This window comes from Heterodontus francisci, chromosome 5 (assembly GCF_036365525.1).
Source record: "Heterodontus francisci isolate sHetFra1 chromosome 5, sHetFra1.hap1, whole genome shotgun sequence".
In the NCBI taxonomy this organism is placed as follows: Eukaryota; Metazoa; Chordata; class Chondrichthyes; order Heterodontiformes; family Heterodontidae; genus Heterodontus; species Heterodontus francisci.
Window position 1 is genome coordinate 134,794,407 of NC_090375.1, and position 23,939 is coordinate 134,818,345.

A 23,939-nucleotide genomic window follows, 5' to 3' on the forward strand; every position below is an offset into this window, starting at 1 on the left:
TGTCCAATCTGAGTAGATGATAAGTTGATCATAATACTCAACAACTGGGATGCAATCAGTACAGCAATTCAGAAAATCCTTCCATTAGAGCTGCTATTTCAAATCAGCCTGTTGCTATTCCATCAACCACATGTGGAACAGGCCAAAGTAGCATAAATACAATCTTTGCAATAAATATTATTTCAGCAGCAAATATACACAAAAAACAAAAGTTATTTGGAAGACAGCAGGATATTGATCTCGAAAACATATGTAGATCAGAGAAGTTAGAATTGGCTCATATTCTGTTAGAATGGAGTTTAGTTGTATGGGACCTGAAATATTTTTCAAATGGAATTTATGTTTTCTTTAGAAATTGCAGCAATAAGTACACAATATCGCATTTGATTAACACAGTGTCTGTTCATCTCTGGAAATTCAATTACAATCCAGATTGATTAGTTAAAAGTCTTCTCTCACTGCTATCTATAAGGGACAAGAAAATCTTAGGTTCAATACTTCATTTGTACTGAGGTTTCAGAGGATGTTGGGCTTGGATGGAATGTCTGTCACCAGCAAGGACCCTGTGCTTTTACTGTCTGGGCTCAAATAAAGGAGGATAAACTTCAATATGGTGATATACTGAAGTTGGCCCGTGCACATGGCACTGCGCCCCAACATGAGTCAGCACTTACAACAGAGGATAGGAGATAATTGGAGAAAGGAAAGACTTGCATTTTTATAGTGCCTTTCATGACCTTGGGATACCCCTAAGGGCTTCACAACCAATCAAATACTTTTGAATATAGTCACTGTTGTAATGTAGGAAATGCTGATGCCAATTTGCACAGAGCAAGGTTCCACAAACGGTGATGAGATAATGACCAGTTAGTTGGTTTTAGTGATTTGGTTCAGGAATAAATATCAGCCAGGACACCAGGTATAACTCCCTGCTCTTCTTCAAAATTGTGCCATGGGATCTTTTATGTCCACCTGAGTGGGCATGCTGGACCTCAGTTAAATATTTCATTCAAAAGATGGTACCTACAACATCACTCCTTCAGTACTGAATGGAAATGTTAACCTAGATTTTGTGCTCAAGTTTCTGGAGTTGGACTTGAACCTACAACCTTCTGACTCAGATGTGAGAGTGAGAACACTGAGAAAAATATGAATTCAGAGGAAAAAGTTTTGAATTAAGCGTCCATAGTTATGCTCTTTGGTTTGTCTCTGAAATTATCTGGACTGATTTTTTTTAAAAGCAGGATAGCATCTACTTTAATTAAGAGATAGCTGCCCTTGGTAGCCATTTCCTTCACTGTTTTGACACAAGTGTAGTGACATCCCCAAAGGTTGTATACTTTAGGTTATGTTTACTTGGGTAAATATGTTAATGAAAATATGAGGTTCTAAAGTAACTTCAAAAATCTATCACCTTTATATTCATTGACAGATATCAGCTGACATTCATTGATAGCTTGTTCAGTATCTTTGAATTTTAGGATATCACCACATCAGTTGTAAGTCTTTATTTTGTCCGTCCAAAAGACATTGGAGAGTTCCCTTATAGGGCATAGTTTTGGAGAACTGCTTATTTTGTCCTAATAAAAAATTGAACCTTACTGTAGTTAACTTACCTTACTCCTGAATGTTGTAGCCCGAACAAGTGAGGCATAGGCCTCGTTACTCTCTCAGCTGTTAAGACACGTTTATTATATAGATTTGTCAGTCCAGATTGACTTGAAATGTCATGAGGATAGGTGCCATCTCCTGTCCCACTAAAACCTATAAAATAAAATCCTTAATTCATAAATAGTACAAATTATTTATTGCCATCATCAAAGCATCTGAAGGACATCAGGAATAAATACGTTCTTTTGCTTTGGTAAGAAAATAATTATTTAAAGTGAAAAAATTAGCTAATTCTCAAAGGATTTTCTGACATGTTATTGACATTGGAGTATTACAGGGAATTATACAGCATTGTCCAACAATGATGGCCCAGAATTTTGCTGGGTTGCGGCATCTCGCAGCATGACCCATTTAACTTCTTCCCCTTACATTTCAGCTCGAACATTCTTTGCACAGCAAGTTGCTGGAATCTAAAATTCTAATTTTTATATATCTCTAGGAATGGGACTCCATGGTTTCAATTTTTCCCATTCTGGGCCAGAGAGGTTGAGTGGTATGGCAGGTACATAAATCTTGTCATTGACAGGGTTCACATGCTATTAAGTACTAGCCCTAATATTCTGCGATAAGTTTATATATATTTACTGTACAAATGCAGCAATTTCTTGAAACTCATGGGGAGGTTGAGAGTAAATTGCTATTTCAGTGAGGCTACTGGTGGCGTTAAATCATCCAGTAATTTGTGGCAATTTACAATTTGTCATCCCTCTTCCTCACCACAAATTGCTGGACGAGTTGCACACTGATAACGGTGAGTGCATTAAACTCACTGTTACTTTCCCAGCAAATTCTGGACGAGCCATCCTTGTTGAACTATATTTTGAGGGGAATTTTATGCTCTCCTCCTGCACAGGATTTGGAAGTGGGGAGAGCATAGAATTGGGTGGGATGGAGGTGGGGTGGGGCGGGGGGATCCCCGCCTTTGCCAAAATTAAGTCAAGAGCAAGAAGGCCTGTAAATGGCCTTCCCGCCCTGCTGCCAACTGAGACCCTTAACAGGGAAATTAATGCCCAAATAAGGGCCTCATCCCACTGCCATTAGTCGTACAGCGGGTGGCCCTGTCATTGCATGGAAAGCATGGCAAGAAAAACTGTGTGGGCTGCTTTCTGGCTTTGGGAAGGGGGGGATGGGATGCTTTGTTAAAAGGCACAGTGCCTGAATGAGGGACCCGGCATCATGAATGGGGGTGGGTGGTGGCCTACTGAGTGCCACCCCCTGCCCTTGCTACCAACCCCTCTACAGCCCACTCCCCTGTGACCCCCACTTTGCAAGACCCCTCCCATCTGGACCTATCTGTGGCCTGGGTCCAGCGATGCTCCTGGGCCTTGGGGAGGTGCTCCACTGGCAGCAGCCACCGCCTCCACAGTGGCACTGTTCAGTGAAAGAGCTGCCAGCCTCTGATTGGCTAGCAGCTCCCTGAGGGCGGGACTTACGCCGCTGGAATCCTTGATCCCATGGAAGGCCTGCCGCTGTCCACCTAAGTGCCTAAAGATTTGGCAGGCCTCCCACAGAAGAGGCAATGCGGGGTTCTCGGTGTCGATTTATCTGGACGTCAAGACCCAGATAAAATCTCGGCCTTTGTATTATCTGTAAGAGAAACATTAGTGTGTTGTTGATAGACAGTGAATAATGAAACAAATTATCTCAGTGCATCCTACCGATACATGTTTAGATTTTTTGAACATATTTTCGTGATTATCAGATTCAAACTATGCATACTTTGATCATCTGGAACATTGTTCTGTAAAATGGTCCTATATGTGCACAGATTTTTGTAACTGTGATAGTTTACAATCTTTTTTTTTCTTTGGCCTCCTTATCTCGAGAGACAACGGGTAAGCGCCAGGAGGTGGTCAGTGGTGTGTGGAGCAGCGCCTGGAGTGGCTATAAAGGCCAATACTAGAGTGACAGACTCTTCCACAGGTGCTGCAGAAAAATTTGTTTCTCAGGGCTGTTACATAGTTGGCTCTCCCCTTGCGCCTCTGTCTTTTTTCCTGCCAACTGCTAAGTCTCTTCGACTCGCCACACTTTAGCCCCGCCTTTATGGCTGCCCGCCAGCTCTGGCGAACGCTGGCAACTGACTCCCACGACTTTTGATCAATGTCACAGGGCTTCATGTCGCATTTGCAGACGTCTTTAAAGTGGAGACATGGACGGCCGGTGGGTCTGATACCAATGGCGAGCTCGCTGTACAATGTATCTTTGGGGATCCTGCCATCTTCCATGCAGCTCACATGGCCAAGCCATCTCAAGCGCCGCTGACTCAGTAGTGTGTATAAGCTGGGGATGTTGGCCGCCTCGAGGACTTCTGTGTTGGAGATACGGTCCTGCCACCTGATGCCAAGTATTCTCCGGAGGCAGCGAAGATGGAATGAATTGAGATGTCGCTCTTGGCTGACATACGTTGTCCAGGCCTCGCTGCCATAGAGCAAGGTACTGAGGACACAGGCTTGATACACTCGGACTAATCTAATGTTTGATCAATCAGGCTGCCAAGTACAAAGTAAAGTGAACAAGCTACATATTGGAAAATTCTGCTTAAATACTGCAGTCACACAAAAATAGTTTCTGATAATCTATCACCTATCAGTGATATTGGCAAGCCATTATTTTTTTTATTCTTGATAGCAACTTTGCAAATTAGAATGGAATCCAGTAGCAGGTGACCTTTTCTACTGCATGCATGAGTCAGGATTTTAAAAATTTGATTACCTAAAGAAGGAATTTCCAAGAAGTTGTCCCACTCTTCCAATAGAATTTTGGTGGAAACTTTGCACTAATGGCGTAAATGGCTGTTTATTTCCGAGGGTTCCGGTGATATTTTGCCAAAGTTATGGCAGTAAATCAGGAGAACCGACGATGGATGTTTCAGGAATACCTTATTTCTTTGGCACCCTTTTTAAGTAACATTAGAATTGTGTGCCAAAGAGCAGTAAATAAGTAATATTAGGTTTGGGTTTTAAAATCCTGGAGATTGTATGAGGAAAGAAATTAGTAGATAGGAAAGGAGTGTAATAATACTGAAGTCCTAGTAAAAAAATCAGAATAATAGATTCTACATTGGTGTCAGTTCAAAAACAGATGGGGAGCAGGCAGGCTAGGCTATATGGAGCGGAGAAGGAACAAGAAAGCCAACATGTGTTCTCAGGAACATATTTACTGTTGATAAAATAGGAGCACTGAAAGGGTGTGATTTTAAAGGGATCTGACAAATGTTAAATGGAATCACCAGCAATTGGGTAGTAAGACTGCCTGATGAGTGAAAGAGGTCACCGATCTGGAGACAGGACAAAATGGGAGAGATAGCAGATAACTGGGCATAGAGTCATAGAGTCATAGAATCATTACAGCACAGAAGGAGGCCACTTGGCCCATCAAGTCCATGCTGGCTTTCTATAGAGTAATCAGTCCCATTCCCCCGCTCTATCCTCGTAGCCCTGTAAGTTTATTTCCCTCAAGTATCCATCCAATTTCTTGTCTAAATCATTCAATGTCTCTGCTTCTATCACTCTCGTAGGCAGCAAGTTCCAGATCATTACCACTTACTGAGTTCTTCCTCACATCACCCCCCACCACCCACCCCCCCCCACCCCCCACCCCCCGCCCCCCCACAACTGCATTTCTTGCCCAAAACCTTCAATCTGTGTCCCCTCGTCCTTGCACTGTCGGCCATAGGGAGGTTTTTCTTTATCTACCTTATCTGAACTTGTCATAATCTTGTACACCTCTATCAGATCTCCCCTCAAACTCTTTTGCTCCAAGGAGCACAATCCCAGCTTCTCCAACCTAACCTTGTAGCTAAAAGCCTCCATCACTGGAACCATTCTGGTAAATCTCCTCCACATCCTCTAAAGGACCTTCACATCCTTCCTAAATTGTACTGACCAGAACTGGATGCAATACTCTAGTTGTGGCCTAAATGGAGCTATATAAAGGTTAAGTATAACGTCCCTGCTTAAGTACTCAATACCTCTTTTTATGAAGCCCAAGATCCTATATGCTTTGCGAACTCTCTAATTTTTCTCCCCTCGTCCAGTGTCTTCCCATCTATATCTCAGTTTCAAAGATCGATGCACATGGATCCCCAAGTCCCTCTGTTCCTGCACCTTCTTTCGAACTGTGCCATTAAGTATATATTGCCTCTCCCTATCCCTTCTGCCAAAATGCATCACCTCACACTTGCCAGTATTAAATTCCATCTGTCACTTTTTTGTCTGTTCTGCTCGCCTACCTATGTCCTGTTGCAGTCAATTAGTATCATCCTCACTGTCAGCCACTCCTCCAAATCTGATGCTATCAGCAAATTTTGAAATTTTACTCTGTATTCCAATATCCAAGTCATTTTATATATCAAAAAAGCAATGGTCCTAGCACTGAACGTTGGCGAACCCCACTGTCTACCATCCTCCAGTCTGAAAAACAACCATTTACCATGACTCGCTGTTTTCTGCCTTTAAGCCAATTTTTTATCCAAGCTGACACTGACCTTCTTATAGCATAGGCCTCAGCTTTGTTAACCAGACTTTTATGTGGTACTTTGTCACATGCTTCCTTAAAATCAATATAGACAACATCCATTGGTTTCCCTTCATCAACCTCTCTGTTACTTCATCAAAAGATTCAATTAGTCAAGTTCGATCGGCCTTTGAAAAATCCATGCTGGCTCTCCTCAATTAATTCAAACCTTTCAAAATGTCTGTTGTTGATTTTATTCCCTGATTATTGTTTCTAAAACCTTACCAACCACTGATGTTAAACTGACGGGCCTATAGTTACTAGGAATGTCCTTACACCTTTTCTTGAATAAGGGTGTTACATTTGTCACTTTCCAATTTTCTGGCACCTTCTCCATATCTAGGGAAGATTGGAAGATTATGGCAAGTCCTTCTGCTATCTCCATGCCCCTTCCTTTCGCAAACTTGGAAGCAAGGCATCCGGACTAGGCGACTTACCCACCCTAAGCATAGCCAGCATATCCCCTCACTCACTTCAATCTATCTCCCTCCAAACTTGCTGCACTCCATTCTCTCAGGTAAACCCCGACATTGTGATCAAACCTGCTGACAAGGGTGGTGCTGTTGTTGTTTGGCGTTCCAACCTCTACCTTGCAGAGACTGAGTGCCAATTCTCAGACACTTCTTCCTATCTCCTCCTGGACCATGATCCCACCATAGAACATCAAGCCACTGTCTCGAGGACAGTCACTGACCTCATCTCCTTTGGAGATCTTCCCTCTACAACTTCCCACCTCATAGTCCCACAACCTGGAATAGCCCGCATCTATCTCCTTCCCAAAATCCACAAACAAGACTGTCCTGTTAGACCCATCATTTCAGCCTGTTCCTGCCCCACTGAACTTATTTCTTCCTACCTTGGCTGTTTTTTTCTCCCCTCGTCCAGTCTCTTCCCATCTATATTTGTAACTCTTCTGATGACCTACGTCATTTTGACAATTTCCAGTTTCCTGACCCTAACAACTGCCTCTTCACTATGGATGTCCAATCTCTCCACATCTCCATCTCCCACCAGGACAGTCTGAGGGCTCTCCGCTTCTTCCTTAAACAGAGGCCCAACCAGTCCCCATCCACCACCACCCTCCTCCACCTGGCTGAACTTGTCCTCACATTGAACAACTTCTCCCTCAAGTCCACTCACTTCTCCCAAGTAAAAGGTGTTGCTATGAGTACCTGCATGGGTCCTAGTTATGCCTGTCTTTTTGTGGGATATGTCGAACATACCTTGTTCCAGTCCTACTCAGGCCCCATCCCATAACTCATTTTCTGGGACATTGATGACTGTATCGGTGCCAATTCCTGCTGTCACCTCGAACAGGAAATCTTTATCAACTTTGCTTCCAATTTCCACCCTTCTTTTACCTTCATATGGTCCATTTCCAACACTTCCCTTCCCTTCGTCGACTTCTTTGTCTCCATCTCTAGGGATAGGCTGTCCACTAATATCCATTATAAGCCCACTGACTCCCACAGCTACCTTGACTACACTTCCTCACACCCTGCCTCCTGTAAGAACTTCATTCCATTCTCCCAGTTTTTCTGTATCTGACGCATCTGCTCTGGTGATGCAACCTTCCACGACAGCGCTTCCGATATGTCTTCCTTTTTCCTCAATCCAGGATTTCCCCACTGTTGTTGACAAGGCCCTCAACCGGGTCGACCCATTTTCCGTACTTTTGCCCTCACCCCTTCCCTACCTCCCAGAACTGTGACAGGGTTCCCCTTGTCCTCACTTCCTACCTCACCAGCCTCCACATCAAAAGGATCATCCTCCGCCATTTCCGCCACCTCCAGCGTGATACCACCATCAAACACATTATCCACTCCCTCCCCTGTCACCACTCCCTCCACGACACCCGGGCCCAGTCCTCCATCACCCCTGGCACCTTGTCCTCTTCCCACAATATCTTCCCATGCAATCGCAGTATGTGTAATACCTGTCCTTTTACCTCCGCTCCCCTCACTATCCAAGGCCCCAAACAATCCTTCCAGGTGAAGCAGCGATTTACTTGTACTTCCTTCAGTTTAGTATACTGCATTCGCTGCTCACAATGCGGTATCCTCTACACTGGGGAGACCAAACGCAGATTGGGTGACCACTTTGCAGAACACCTCCGCTCAGTCTCCAAGCATGACCCTGAGCTTCCGGTTGCTTGCCATTTTAATTCATCACCCTGCTTTCATGCCCACATTTCTGTCTTTGGCCTGCTGCAGTGTTCCAATGAAGCTTGAGGAACAGTACCTCACCTTCCATTTAGGCACTCTACAACCTTCTGGACTCAAGATTAAGCATGACTGCTATTTTAAAATTTTTTGTGTGTTTTCTTTTCATTTTATTTTGTTTTTTAACCACGCGCCTGTCTTAAACTTGTTTTTCATGTTTCTATTTCAGAGAGAGCTCTTCATTATTCTGCCATTAACACTCTCTCTGGACACATGCTTTCTTTTTTACAACAATTATCACTCCCTTGTCTTTTGTTCCTGTGACATCTCTATCATTTAATCTCTCCTGCCCTGAGCCCTATCACACACCTTCCCTCTTGTTCTTCTTCCCCCTTCCCCCCCGCCCACCCCTTTCATTTGCTCAAAGCCTTTCCTAACATTTCTAACTTTTGCCAGTTCTGTTGAAATGTCACAGACCTGAAACATTAATTCTGTTTCTTTCTCCACATGTGCTGCCAGACCTGCTGAGCATTTCCAGCACTTCTTGTTTTTTTCCCCCAGAATTTCTAGTACATCCTTGCTAACAATTTTCACCTCATCCATTACCACTATCATCTCCGCTTCTAGAACAAAGAACAAAGAACAGTACAGCACAGGAACAGGCCATTCGGCCCTCTAAGCCTGCGCCGATCTTGATGCCTGCCTAAACTAAAACCTTCTGCACTTCTGGGGACCGTATCCCTCTAATCCCATCCTATTCATGTATTTGTCAAGATGCCTCTTAAACTTCATTATCGTACCTGCTTCCACCACCTCCACTGGCAGCAAGTTCCAGGCACTCACCACCCTCTGAGTAAAGAACTTGCCTCGCACATCCCCTCTAAACTTTGCCCCTCACACCTTAAACCTATGTCCCCTAGTAACTGACTCTTCCACCCTGGGAAAAAGCTTCTGACTATCCACTCTGTCCATGCCGCTCATAACTTTGTAAACCTCTATCATGTCGCCCCTCCACCTCCGTCATTCCAGTGAAAACAATCCGAGTTTATCCAACCTCTCCTCATAGCTAATGCCCTCCAGACCAGGCAACATCCTGGTAAACCTCTTCTGTACCCTCTCCAAAGCCTCCACATCCTTCTAGTAGTGTGGTGACCAGAATTGCACGCAATATTCTAAGTGTGGCCTAACTAAGGTTCTGTACAGCTGCAGCATGACTTGCCAATTTTTATACTCTATGCCCCGACCGATGAAGGCTAGCATGCCATATGCCTTCTTGACTACCTTATCCACCTGCTTTACCATTTTCAGTGACCTGTGGACCTGTACGCCCAGATCTCTCTGCCTGTCAATACTCCTAAGGCCATTTACAGTATACTTCCCACCTGCGTTAGACCTTCCAAAATGCATTACCTCACATTTGTCCGGATTAAACTCCATCTGCCATTTCTCCGCCCAAGTCTCCAATCGATCTATATCCTGCTGTATCCTCTGACAATCCTCATCACTATCCACAACTCCACCAACCTTTGTGTCGTCCGCAAACTTACTAATCAGACCAGCTACATTTTCCCAGGGTCAGCGATGTCTCGGATTGAGTCCACAGGATTCCTAAGGGGGAGGGGGAGCAGCCAGAGGTCGTGGTATGTATCGGTACCAATGACATAGCTCGGAAAAGGGATGAGGACCTGAAAAGCGAATACAGGGAGTTAGGTTGGAAGGTGAAAGGCAGGACGAGCAGAGTAGTAATCTCAGGATTGTTACCGGTGCCACGTGCTAGTGAGGCTAGAAACAGGGAGCGGGTGCAGCTGAACACGTGGCTACAGAACTGGTGTAGGAGGGAGGGATTCAGATATGTGGATCATTGGGATAACTTCTGGGGAAGGTGGGACCTGTACAAGAAGGACGGGTTGCATCTGAACTGGAGGGGCACCAGTATCCTGGGCGGGAGGTTTGCTAGAGCTCTTCGGGAGGGTTTAAACTAGTTTGGCAGGGGGATGGGAACCGGAGCTACGGATCAGTGGATGGGGTAGCTGTTGAACAGGCAGATACCGAGTGCAGAGAGTCTGTGAGGAAGGTTAGACAGTTGACAGGGCAAAGTTGCAGCCAGTATGATGGGTTGAAGTGTGTCTATTTTAACGCAAGAAGTGTCAGAAATAAGGGTGATGAACTTAGAGCATGGATTAGTACTTGGAGCTACGATGTTGTGGCCATTACGGAGACGTGGATATCACAGGGGCAGGAATGGATGTTGGATGTTCCGGGGTTTAGATGTTTCAAAAGGAATAGGGAGGGAGGTAAAAGAGGTGGGGAATGGCATTGCTAATCAGGGATAGTATCACAGCTGCAGAAAGGGAGGTCGTCGAGGAGGGTTTGTCGACTGAGTCATTAAGGGTGGAAGTCAGAAACAGGAAAGGAGCAGTCACTTTGTTGGGAGTTTTCTATAGACCCCCCAATAACAACAGAGACACGGAGGAACAGATTGGGAGGCAGATTTTGGAAAGGTGCAGAAGTAACGGGGTTGTTGTCATGGGTGACTTCAACTTCCCTAATATTGATTGGAACCTCCTTAGTGCAAATAGTTTGGATGGAGCAGTTTTTGTCAGGTGTGTCCAGGAAGGTTTCCTGACTCAATATGTAGATAGGCCGACTAGAGGGGAGGCTATGTTGGACTTGGTGCTTGGCAACGAACCAGGCCAGGTGGCAGATCTCTTGGTGGGAGAGCATTTCGGTGATAGTGATCACAACTCCCTGACCTTTACTATAGTCATGGAGAGGGACAGGAGCAGACGGGATGGGAAAATATTTAATTGGGGGAGGGGGAATTACAATGCTATTAGGCAGGAACTGGGGAGCATAAACTGGGAACAGATGTTCTCAGGGAAATGCACGACAGAAATGTGGAGGTTGTTTAGGGAGCACTTGCTGCGACTGCTGGATAGGTTTGTCCCGATGAGGCAAGGAAGGGATGGTAGGGTGAAGGAACCTTGGATGACAAGAGATGTGGAACAGCTAGTCAAGGGGAAGAAGAAAGCTTACTTAAGGTTGAGGAAGCAAGGATCAGACAGGGCTCTAGAGGATTACAAAGTAGCCAGGAAGGAACTGAAGAATGGACTTAGGAGAGCTAGAAGGGGACATGAAAAAGTCTTGGCGGTTAGGATTAAGGAAAATCCCAAGGCTTTCTACACTTATGTGAGGAACAAGAGGATGGCCAGAGTGAGGGTAGGGCTGATCAGGGATAGTGGAGGGAACTTGTGCCTGGAGTCGGAGGAGGTAGGGGAGGTCCTAAATGAATACTTTGCTTCAGTATTCACTAGTGAGAGGGACCTGGTCGTTTGTGAGGACAGCATGGAACAGGCTGATATGCTCGAACAGGTTGAGGTTAAGAGGGAGGATGTGCTGGAAACTTTGAATGATATGAGGACAGATAAGTCCCTGGGGCCAGACGGGATATACCCAAGGATATTACGGGAAGCGAGGGAAGAGATTGCAGCGCCTTTGGCGATGATCTTTGCGTCCTCACTGTCCACTGGAGTAGTACCGGATGATTGGAGGGTGGCAAATGTTGTTCCCTTGTTCAAGAAAGGGAATAGGGAAAACCCTGGGAATTATAGAACAGTCAGTCTTACGTCGGTAGTGGGTAAATTATTGGAGAGGATTCTGAGAGACAGGATTTATGATTATTTGGAAAAGCATGGTTTGATTAGAGACAGTCAGCATGGCTTTGTGAGGGGCAGGTCATGCCTCACAAGCCTTATTGAATTCTTTGAAGATGTGACAAAACACATTGATGAAGGAAGAGCAGTGGATGTGGTGTATATGGATTTTAGCAAGGCGTTTGATAAGGTTCCCCATGGTAGGCTCATTCAGAAAGTGAGGAGGCATGGGATACAGGGCAAGTTGGCTGTCTGGATGCAAAATTGGCTGGCCCATAGAAGACAGAGGGTGGTAGTAGATGGAAAGTATTCAGCATGGAGCTCGGTCACCAGTGGTGTTCCGTAGGGTTCTGTTCTGGGACCTCTGCTCTTTGTGATTTTTATAAATGACTTGGATGAGGAAGTGGAAGGCTGGGTTAGCAAGTTTGCCGATGACACGAAGGTTGCTGGAGTTGTGGATAGTGTGGAAGGCTGTTGTAGGTTGCAACGGGACATTGACAGGATGCAGAGCTGGGCTGAGAAATGGCAGATGGAGTTCAACCTGGAAAAGTGTGAAGTGATTCATTTTGGAAGGTCGAATTTGAATGCAGAATACAGGCTTAAAGACAGGATTCTTGGTAGTGTGGAGGAACAGAGGGATCTTGGGGTCCATGTCCATAGATCGCTCAAAGTTGCCACCCAAGTTGATAGGGTTGTTAAGAAGGCGTATGGTGTGTTGGCTTTCATTAACAGGGGGATTGAGTTTAAGAGCCGTGAGGTTATGCTGCAGCTCTATAAGGCCCTGGTTCGACCACACTTGGAATATTGTGTTCAGTTCTGGTCGCCTCATTATAGGAAAGATGTGGAAGCTTTAGAGAGGGTGCAGAGGAGATTTACCAGGATGCTGCCTGGACTGGAGGGCATGTCTTACGAAGAAAGACTGAGGGAGCTAGGGCTTTTCTCATTGGAGCGAAGAAGGATGAGAGGTAACTTGATAGAGGGGTACAAGATGATGAGAGGCATAGATAGAGTGGATAGCCAGAGACTTTTTCCCAGGGTGGAAAGGGCTATCATCAGGGGGCATAATTTTAAGGTGATTGGAGGAATGTTTCGGGGAGATGTCAGAGGTAGGTTCTTTACACAGAGAGTGGTGGGTGCGTGGAATGCGCTGCCAGCGGTGCTCGTAGAAGCAGATACATTAGGGGCATTTAAGCGACTCTTGGATAGGTACATGGATGATAGCAGAATGAAGGGTAGGTAGTTAGTTTGATCTTAGAGTAGGTTAAAGGTTCAGCACAACATCGTGGGCCGAAGGGTCTGTACTGTGCTGTACTGTTCTATGTTCTATACAACAAAGAGCAAAGGTCCCAGCACTGATCCCTGCGGAACACCACTAGTCACATCCCTCCATTCAGAAAAGCACCCTTCCACTGCTACCCTCTTCTATCTGTCTTCTATGACAGAGCCAGTTCTGTATCCATCTTACCAGCTCACCTCTGATCCCGTGTGACTTCACCTTTTGTACCAGTCTGCCATGAAGGACCTTGTCAAAGGCTTTACTGAAGTCCATATAGATAACATCCACTGCCCTTCCTTCATCAATCATCTTTGTCACTTCCTCAAAAAACTCAATCAAATTAGTGAGACACGACCTCCCCTTCACAAAACCATGCTGCCTCTCGCTAATAAGTTTGTTTGTTTCCAAATGGGAGTAAATCCTGTCCCGAAGAATCCTCTCTAATAATTTCCCTACCACTGACGTAAGGCTCACCGGCCTATAATTTCCTGGATTATCCTTGCTACCCTTCTTAAACAAAGGAACAAACTTGGCTATTCTCCAGTCCTCTGGGACCTCACCTGTAGCCAATGAGGATGCAAAGATTTCTGTCAAGGCCCCAGCAATTTCTTCCCTTGCCTCCCTCAGTATTCTGGGGTAGATCCCATCAGGCCCTGGGGACTTATCTACCTTAATGCTTTGCAAGACACCCAACACCTCCTCCTTTTTGATAATGAGGTGACTGAGACTATCTACACTCCCTTCCCTAGGCTCATCATCCACCAAGTCCTTCTCTTTGGTGAATACTGATGCAAAGTACTCATTTAGTATCTCGCCCATTTCCTCTGGCTCCACACATAGATTCCCTTCTCTGTCCTTGAGCGGGCCAACCCTTTCCCTAGTTACCCTCTTGCTCTTTATATATGTATAAAAAGGCTTGGGATTATCCTTAATCCTGTTTGCCAATAACTTTTCATGACTCCTTTTAGCCCTCCTGACTCCTTGCTTAAGTTCCTTTCTACTGTCTTTATATTCCTCAAGGGATTCGTCTGTTCCTCGCCTTCCAGCCCTTACGAATGCTTCCTTTTTCTTTTTGACTAGGCTCACAATATCCCGTGTTATCCAAGGTTCCCGAAACTTGCCAAACTTATCCTTCTTCCTCACAGGAACATGCTGGTCCTGGATTCTAACAAAGAAGGGTTTTGAAGAAGGGTCACTGACGTGAAACGTTAACTCTGTTTCTCTCTCCACAGATGCTGCCATACCTGCTGAGTATTTCCAGCATTTCTTCTTTTTATTCCTGAGACTGTATGTTCAAATATAGATAGCCCTAATCCAAAATCAGAGATAAAAAATGTTTAAATTGCCTTCTTCTTCAGCATCAATTGTTAACGGGTGGTGAACCTGGAGCATTGATGAGGTGTTGTATTAAGGGCAGCAGTTGTAATTTATGATCGTTCGACAGCATTAGTGTGCCGAGTGCATTGTTTATATGGAGGCTCCCTGCATCTTACACACTGGCCAGTCATGTTTTGACATGATAAGCACGTTTGACATAGAGTGAGCCTCTAAGTACAGACTAGGCCTCAGGGCTCCATGCCCAATAATATGGGGAGCATGTGTCTAATGTGCTTCAGTGTAATGGACACTGGTTATCATATTATTAGTTACGTAGGGTGTTGAAACCTTTACAATCATTTAATTAGTCAAGAGATCTATAGTTCCAATAATTAAAATACCTAAATGTTTTAATACTCACTTGGGGCTGCATTAACAGCACTAAAACAAAATGCAACAAAGATCATCAGAAACATGGTCCTGCCACTGTAAGTGCCTGATGAGTAGAAAACACAGTTAAACATGAAGCTCAACTTTTAGTTTAAGTTAAAAATGTAACAAACCTAATTGTTTGAGGTATGACCAGAGTTATCATTTTGCTTTGTTTTCAACTGAAAACTTTATTCAATTTAATACAAGCTTTTGCCAGTAAAAATTCATATGTACAAGCTAACAATTCCCTTCATTTCTAGTTGTGATATAAAATCAGATAGACATATGCTGTATGGTTTAGCTCACAGGTTCATCCAAGCCTCATTATTATGGCCTGTTATTTCTGTATATTTCTCTAATTTGTTAACTTACCCGAGGATGAAGAGAACAGAGTCTGTGCTTCTCTGCTGATTCTTTGCCTTTGCCTCAGTTGCGGCACTTTGCGAACCTGGATTTAAAGGTCTCACTCACTTACATCACAGATTGTAGGAGATACCATCCTAACCTATGTAAACAAGAGAAACTCCAGGAATATGCTGATAAGAACTTCTGTTTTAATAAAAATAAAAGATTAACAAAACCTTACGAAATTAGTTTCATGCATGGATCCTATTAACACGAGAAAATATATGTATTTTGTATTCTGATTTGGCCAGTATGTTCATTTTATTTATCTAGATAGGTTTTGGGGTTGGGTGCTACATTGTTTAGACCAATAAAGGAGTCTGGAATTTTATTAGCAATATAGGAGAAGGAATGGTTTATCTGTCGTTTAATTTAAATTCTGCTTGAGTCAGATAAGGACAGCTTACATCAGGTCGAAGTGAACTTTGAAGCCGTTCTAATGGCCAGTGAACCATATTGTCCAAAACTGTGAGGAAATAACATGTAGTAGTTCAGAATGTTGATGAATGCCACAAAATATTCCACTGAATGAATTGGGGAAGAAATTGGACAACCCCAAAAACCAATCATCGTTTTGCAGACAGAAAATTAAATTGGTGCTCTTTTAAATGATTGATGCGTGCAGCAAGTGTTCCCCATGCTGTTCATTGATTGTACACATCAGAAGGGGGTCGCGATATTGTGAGTGACTAATGCTACTTAAAGGCAGCTTGCACTTCTTAAAGGGGAGATGCATTGTGGCTGCAAGAAGTGATGGGAGTTTTTCAAAGTCAATCTATTCTGTGATATTTTGAAAAATGGCTGAACATGCGAGACAGTGAACTCCAAGATTTTCAGGCAATGCACTGGAGGCCTTGGTGGAAGAGGTGGAAAGAAAGAGAGATGTCCTGTATCCACAGTGGGACAGGAGACTCTCCAGACATATGTTCAGGAGGCAGTAGGAACAAGTTGTGGTGGAGGTCAATGCTGAGAGTATTGCTCCAAGAACATGGCTGTGTTTGCTGACAATGCAACCACTGGGTGGTGGAGTACTTGCACATGCATAAATGCAGCCTCATGCACTGAAACGTCACTGTCTGTGACATTTTAGGCAGCTGCCAGGATTAAAGCTGGCGCTGCTCAATTTCTTCTGCAGCACCTGTGAAAGAGTCTGTCACTCTAATATTGGCCTTTATAGCCACTTCAGGCGCTGCTCCACAAACCACTGACCACCTCCAGGTGCTTACCCATTGTCTCTTGAGACAAGGAGGCCAAAGAAGAAAGAAGAAGTTATACTATCTGTAAAGTGTTGGGAACTAATTAGCTAGGAACTAGTTGTTATGTTTAAGTGTTCCAGTGGGGGGCCTCATTCATGGCTGCATTGGGGAGTCATGTTATATGTAACACAAGAACCAGGCTCTATAGCACAAAGCATGGTACTGTAATAAACAAGACTGACTCCAGCCTTTTCCAAGTTTAAAGTGTGATTCTTTGAAACATCTGGGAGCCAGAAACAGCATAAAGATGAAACAGGAGGCTATTCAGGTAATTAATGGAGTAATTGAGTTTGGAGGTGATAAAAGCATGAATATCATGCTTCTTCTTAATGGAGTCCCACTGACAGGGGTTTGAGACCATGTCGTTAGGTTGGAGAACTGATAGGCTTGAACAAATGATGTGAGAGATATATATGGGCTTCCACAATGTAATTGCTGCAATAGAGCTTGATGAGTTGGCGCAGTGGCAAGGAAGCTCACAGCAAGAGCTGTGCTGATGCTGAAGGGGCATCTACTCTCTATCCCCATGGCAATATTACATCAGCACTCCGCCCCTCCTTCCAGGGGAGGGAGCTAGAAAACAGGCAAGATTAGGTTGCCCTCGTACCAACAGAAGTGCCACATCCTGAAGTTATGATGAATATTAATAATAACCCTTCTTTGAGCTGTGCAGATCCAACCTTTGCAATTTTTTTGTTTGCTTTTTAAATTTAAACCCTGTTGTGTCATTTTGGTATGAAACTTGTTTGTCTTTTTCAAATACATAACTGGCATCAAATACAGCTAGAATGTTGCACATACTGTTAAATACTCAGTTTTTGGGAAAGGTAGAATTCTTTGTTAGTTCTTTGTGTACATTGTGTAATAATTTCCTAGAAGTGATTCTTACGCACTCTGCATTATGATCAGCTGAAATCATTTGTTATCAGTATTTGAGATCACAGAGTCGGGAATCAAAAGTTACAAACCTTGCGTTCACATCATTTCATTAGCTGACTGGAAAAGATAAACAAAAGCAAAGGTTTTCCTCCTTTTTTAAAAACAACAAATGTGATTGTGTAAAGCTTCTACAAGAGAAGCCCAAAAAAGAGGTTCATTGAAGACAGGCCTAAAAACTGAAGTTGAAAGAAAGCCACAAAGTCAGAGGCTGAATGCCCCATAGCTTTGCTCTGCATAAAGGCTTGACTAGAGAGGTTTAGGAGGCCAATCCACAATCTAGACCAGAGCAGGTGAAAGTTGTTGGCCAGGAGGTTTCTTCCAGCTAGAGATAGATTTGCAATAGATTTTCAAAAAAGATGCATTCATCTGATGGCTTCAGTTTGTCCTTTAATGAAACCTCCTAGAGCCATATAATTATAGAGTCACTATTATGGCACAGAAAGAGGCCATTCGGCTCTTCGAGTTCATGCCGCCTCTCTGTAGAGCAATCCAGTCAGTCCTATTCCCCTACTCTATCCCTGTAGCCCTGCACGTTTATTTCCCTCAAGTGTCCATCCAATTTCCTTTTCAAATCATTGATCGTCTAGCTTCCACCACCCTCATAGACAGCAAGTTTCAAGACATCAACACTTGTTGCGTGAAAAATTTCTGCCTCACATCCCCCCTGCATCTCTTGACCAAAACCTTAAATCAGTGTCCCCTAGTCCTTGTACCATCAGCTAATGGGAACAGCTTTTCTTTGTTTATCTTGTCAAAACCTGCCATAACCGTATACACCTCTATCAAATCTCCTCTCAACCTCTAAAATAAAAGCAAAATACTGTGGATGCTGGAAATCTGAAATAAAAACAGGAAATGCTGGAAATACTCAGCAGGTCTGGCAGCATCTGTGGAGAGAGAAGCAGACTTAACATTTCAGGTCAGTTCTGAAGAAGGGTCACTGACCTGAAATGTTAACTTTGCTTCTCTTTCCACAGATGCTGCCAGACCTGCTGAGTATTTCCAGCATTTCTTGTTTTTACTCCCCTCAACCTCCTTTGCTCCAAGGAGAACAGCCCAGCTTCTCCAACCTAACATTTTAGCTAAATTCCCTCATCCCTGGAACCATTCTGGTAAATCTCCTCTGCACCCTCTCAAGGACCCTCAAACCTTCCTATAGTGTGAGGACCAGAACTGGGCGCAATACTCGAGTTGTGGCCTAACCAGGGTTTTATACAGGTTCAGCATAACTTCCCTGATGTTTTTCGCAATACCTCTATGAAACCCAAGATTCCACATGCTTTTCTAACTGCTCTCTCAATATGTTCTGCCACCTTCAAAGATCTATGCTCATGGACCACACAGGTCTCTCTGTTCCTGCACACTCTTTAGACTGTGCCATTAAGTATATATTGCTTCTCCCTATTTCTTCTGCCAAAATGCATCACCTCACACTTGTCCAGATGACCTCAGCAAAATTCAACCCATTGTGTGCATCATTTAATTCCTAATTTGTAGCCTCTTCTAACAGAATTCCCAGAGAAAGGAGTTATTCTGGTGGTTGGTTGCCAGCGTGAGCCAGCTGGAATTCCTTGCCCTTGCTCCTGAAATGTCTCAGCATGTCCATGGCTGGTCCTACCTGCTTTGTGGCACAATTTCAATTAATTTTGTTTGGGGGGTGGGGTGGTCAGATGCAGGTGCCAACAAATAAAGTACCAGCTGCCTCACTTATACCTATTTCAAACATACTCATGCTACTGGGCACAGCCTCAGCATATCCAGTGATCTGTGTAGGTGTAGAGCTTGGAGCAGCAATGAGGTCAGTGAAGCACTGCCTCAAGGTCTCTTAAACCAATCTCCAGCATTTTGAAATGGATGAAGATAGCGTGTTGTAGATTAAAGTCCAATAGCTCCATAGAAGCAGCTTAAGCGTTCACAAGTGATGCTCTGCTTGTCTGTTAGGGCTCTACCACTGCAGCTACACAGCAGAAGGGTAAATTCTGATTGATTGGTCCAGAATGTACAATGAATTTCTTCATCTCTGGTGTCTTTTGAGTGCCCTCAGATATAGTTGTGCCTTTTTTGATGGGGGTAAAGCCGAAAGAGGACAATGCTTCATGTGGAGCCTAAATTGAGAGTATAAAAACTGCTGCTTATTAGCATTCAGGCAGTGGAGCTTGAGATAGACACAGTCATGCAGGCACCCACCTGCCAAGAATGAGGCACATTAATTGTGCCACATGGACATGAACTTTCAAATTGTTGCTGGGAAGAGAAGGCCTGTGACAAGGGGTTGCCAGGCCCCTGGCTGGCAAGATATTTTTGCATATTAACAGACAGTGCTTGGAAACAAAGGAGCTATCCCCTGCACCAATACAATCCACAAACAGAAGTGGTCAAACCGGTTCGTCACATGACTAACCTGCTTGGCAGTCTGTTTTTTTTTCCCTGAATTGTACAGTTTTAAACTGAGAGCCTGCAAAGAGCTGTTTGCTCCGGGATTGAAAAGACCTGGCTGGCTCACCACAGCCTCTCCTGTCTGCTCCTATCTCTTTCTGAAGGAGCTCCAAAAAACGACAGAAGACACATGAACCCCAAGATAGAAAAGTCTCCGACAGTGAACAAGGTTTCAGAAGAATACTGGGTCCCAAGGAAAAGGAAGATCTACCTACAATAAAGGACTCTACAGTGAGCTCGAAGAAGCGTAACAACTCCTCTTCAGATATTGCCTCAAACCTTTCCACTTTATTTTTCTTCTGTACTTTTCTGTCTCTATTTGCATGTGTGTATCGCATATGCACGCTAGCGTGGGTGCGTCATGTATCCGTAGTCATCAACCGAATTAGAGTTTAAGTTTAAATAAATTTCAAGTTTTCTTCTTTAAACCTAAAGTGCTGGTTTCTTTGCCTTGTAATTGGAAAGTGGTGAACAAGGATTCACGAAGGGGGAACTAAAACACAGCGTGTTTAAAAATAAAACCCTGTTACAGTAAGACCAGGTGAAGGCTGAAAGGGAACTCTCGACCTCTTTCTCACCTGGTCGTAAGAGAAATTTGGGTGCTAGCATGTGGAATTGACCCACAGAAAAATGAGAGAAATTGGAAGTGGCAAGTCAAAAAAAAAAGAGCAAGTTTTCAATACAGATTTTCTTGTGGTTGTGTGTGCTTGAATACTAACATGTCTGCAACTGAAGCTAATAGCTTTCCAAGCCAGGGTGAAGTGACTTGGGATAAGTTAAAAGCACTGTCTGTGGAGGAGTTGAGGAAAATGACTGAGCAGTGTGGGATCACTGTACGTGACAAGGCAAGGAAGTCTGAAGTCCTAAGACTAGTGGCCAAACATTTTTCCCTTGAATCTGAAGAAGCAAAAACAGGGTTCAAAGCAGACTCCAAACAGGATATTGTTTGGAAAGCTACAATTGGAACAGAGAAAACTTGAATTTGAGGAAAGAGAGATGGAGAACAAAAGAACAAAGAACAGTACAGCACAGGAACAGGCCATTCGGCCCTCCAAGCCTGCGCCGATCTTGATGCCTGCCTAAACTAAAACCTTCTGCACTTCCGGGGCCCATATCCCTCTATTCCCATCCTATTCATGTATTTGTCAAGATGCCTCTTAAACTTCATTATCGTACCTGCTTCCACTACCTCCACTGGCAGCAAGTTCCAGGCACTCACCACCCTCTGAGTAAAGAACTTGCCTCGCACATCCCCTCTAAACTTTGCCCCTCGCACCTTAAACCTATGTCCCCTAGTAACTGACTCTTCCACCCTGGGAAAAAGCTTCTGACTATCCACTCTGTCCATGCTGCTCATAACTTTGTAAACCTCTATCATGTCGCCCCTCCACCTCTGTCGTTCCAGTGAAAACAATCCGAGTTTATCCAACCTCTCCTCATAGCTAATGCCCTCCAGACCAGGTAACATCCTGGTAAACCTCTTCTGTACCCTCTCCAAAGCCTCCACGTCCTTCTGGTAGTGTGGCGACCAGAATTGCACACAATATTCTAAGTGTGGCCTAACTAAAGTTCTGTACAGCTGCAGCATGACTTGCCAATTTTTATACTCTATGCCCTGACCGATGAAGGCAAGCATGCCGTATGCCTTCTTGACTACCTTATCCACCTGCGTTGCCATTTTCAGTGACCTGTGGACCTGTACGCCCAGATCTCTCTGCCTGTCAATACTCCTAAGGGTTCTGCCATTTACTGTATACTTCCCACCTGCATTAGACCTTCCAAAATGCATTACCTCACATTTGTCCAGATTAAACTCCATCTGCCATTTCTCCGCCCAAGTCTCCAACCGATCTAAATCCTGCTGTGTCTTCTGACAATCCTCACCACTATCCGCAACTCCACCAACCTTTGTGTCGTCCGCCATCTTACTAATCAGACCAGCTACATTTTCCTCCCAATCATTTATATATACTACAAAGGTCCCAGCACTGACCCCTGCAGAACACCACTAGTCACATCCCTCCATTCAGAAAAGCACCCTTCCACTGATACCCTCTGTCTTCTATGACAGAGCCAGTTCTGTATCCATCTTGCCAGCTCACCTCTGATCCCGTATGACTTCACTCTTTGTACCAGTCTGCCATGAAGGACCTTGTCAAAGGCTTTACTGAAGTCCATATAGATAACATCCACTGCCCTTCCTTCATCAATCATCTTTGTCACTTCCTCAAAAAACTCAATCAAATTATGAGACACGACCTCCCCTTCACAAAACCATGCTGCCTCTCGCTAATAAGTTCATTTGTTTCCAAATGGGAGTAAATCCTGTCCCGAAGGATCCGCTCTAATAATTTCCCTACTGCTGACGTAAGGCTCACCAGCCTATAATTTCCTGGATTATCCTTGCTACCCTTCTTAAACAAAGGAACAACATTGACTATTCTCTAGTCCTCTGGGACCTCACCTGTCGCCAATGAGGATGCAAAGATTTCTGACAAGGCCCCAGCAATTTCTTCCCTTGCCTCCCTTAGTATTCTGGGGTAGATCCCATCGGGCCCTGGGGACCTATCTATGAGATTCCACAGTAGTTGTTGCAGTCACCGCGGTCACCTTTGTTTTTATAGAGGGTGATGATATTGGCATCGCGCATGTCCTGGGGTACTGCCCCCTCGTCCCAGCACAGGCATAGCAGTTTATTTAGTGCTGACAGTATAGCAGGCTTGGCACTCTTGCTTATTTCAGGGGTAATGCTGTCCTTCCCAGGGGCTTTTCCGCTGGCTAGAGAATCAATGGCATCACTGAGTTCCGATTTGGATAGAACCAATGTTACAAGCAGACTTGATCAGTCTTATACAGTTGCCAGCAAGAGAGACAGAGTCAATGGTTAAGGAATGGTGTTTCTTGTGGGGACCAGACAATGGCTTTGGTCTTCCTAATATTTAATTGAGGAAATTTCTGCTCATGCAGTACTGGATAGTGGATAAGTAATTTGACAAATCAAACACAGTGGAACCAATTTCTGAAGAAACTCCAGTTATTAATATAAATATAGATATAAATGATATCAATATAGCGATAGATGATGTAAACTGTAAATATTCCGTTAAAAATATAATTATTCAGGGATATAATTGCTTTGGTTTGCAAAATCCTGAAACAAGTTTGAAGGGGCATGAAAAACAATTATAAAAATCATATTTAATTGTAGATGGTGTAACAGTGAGTCAGAACCAGACCTATGACAAATAATGTAACAATAATAGCTGTGTGATATTACAGAGCGAAAAGTACTATTGATAATTGTTTCTGTCTGTTAGCTTTTGTGCTCTATATAGGTGAGGAAAGCTATTAGACCCATCTGAGTTCATCCATCAACCATCCCTCCATTGCAACATCCAACTGTTTCTGAATTTTTTTTTGCGTCCACTCCTCAGAAATACATTCCAGAGATCACTCTGTGTGAAGATCTTTTTGATATAAGTTTTCAAGTTTAATTTTATTAGTTTGAACCTGTGACCCTTGTCTGTCAGAGGTTGATTAAAAATATTGTTTACCTTTTCTAGACCATTTCTATTTGTACATGTCTAACGGATTCTCTCTCAATCACTTTTTTCAAGATTGAATAGTTTAAATGTCTCTAGTTTCTCCTCGTGTTAAGATCAGTCTTTTGGCTCTTCTGCAAACTGATTCCAGGATTTGAATATCTCCCTTGAGTCATAATGAACAGAACTGGATACAGCACTTAAGGGGTCTGTACAGTTTCAGTGTGACATCCTCCAAAGTGTACACTATTGTTTTGGCTGTATAGTTCAGCATTATATTTGCTTTGTTGATTGCTGCTCTAATGCTTGGAATATGTTGGCTTCTAAATTTGTCT

At 43.8% G+C, this 23,939-nt stretch overlaps 1 long non-coding RNA gene across 1 annotated transcript in view; it reads right to left on the bottom strand.

The window, feature by feature from the left end:
* Positions 1–1,593: 1,593 nt before the first annotated feature.
* The window catches only part of LOC137370067 (uncharacterized), a 43,345-nt gene continuing 20,999 nt past the window's right edge, over positions 1,594–23,939 (bottom strand). The window contains exons 2-4 of the long non-coding RNA XR_010975072.1: positions 15,399–15,531; positions 15,016–15,090; positions 1,594–1,764 (exon numbers count right to left, since the gene is read on the bottom strand). This is a non-coding gene — a long non-coding RNA (uncharacterized lncRNA). The remainder of the gene's footprint in view (positions 1,765–15,015; positions 15,091–15,398; positions 15,532–23,939) is intronic.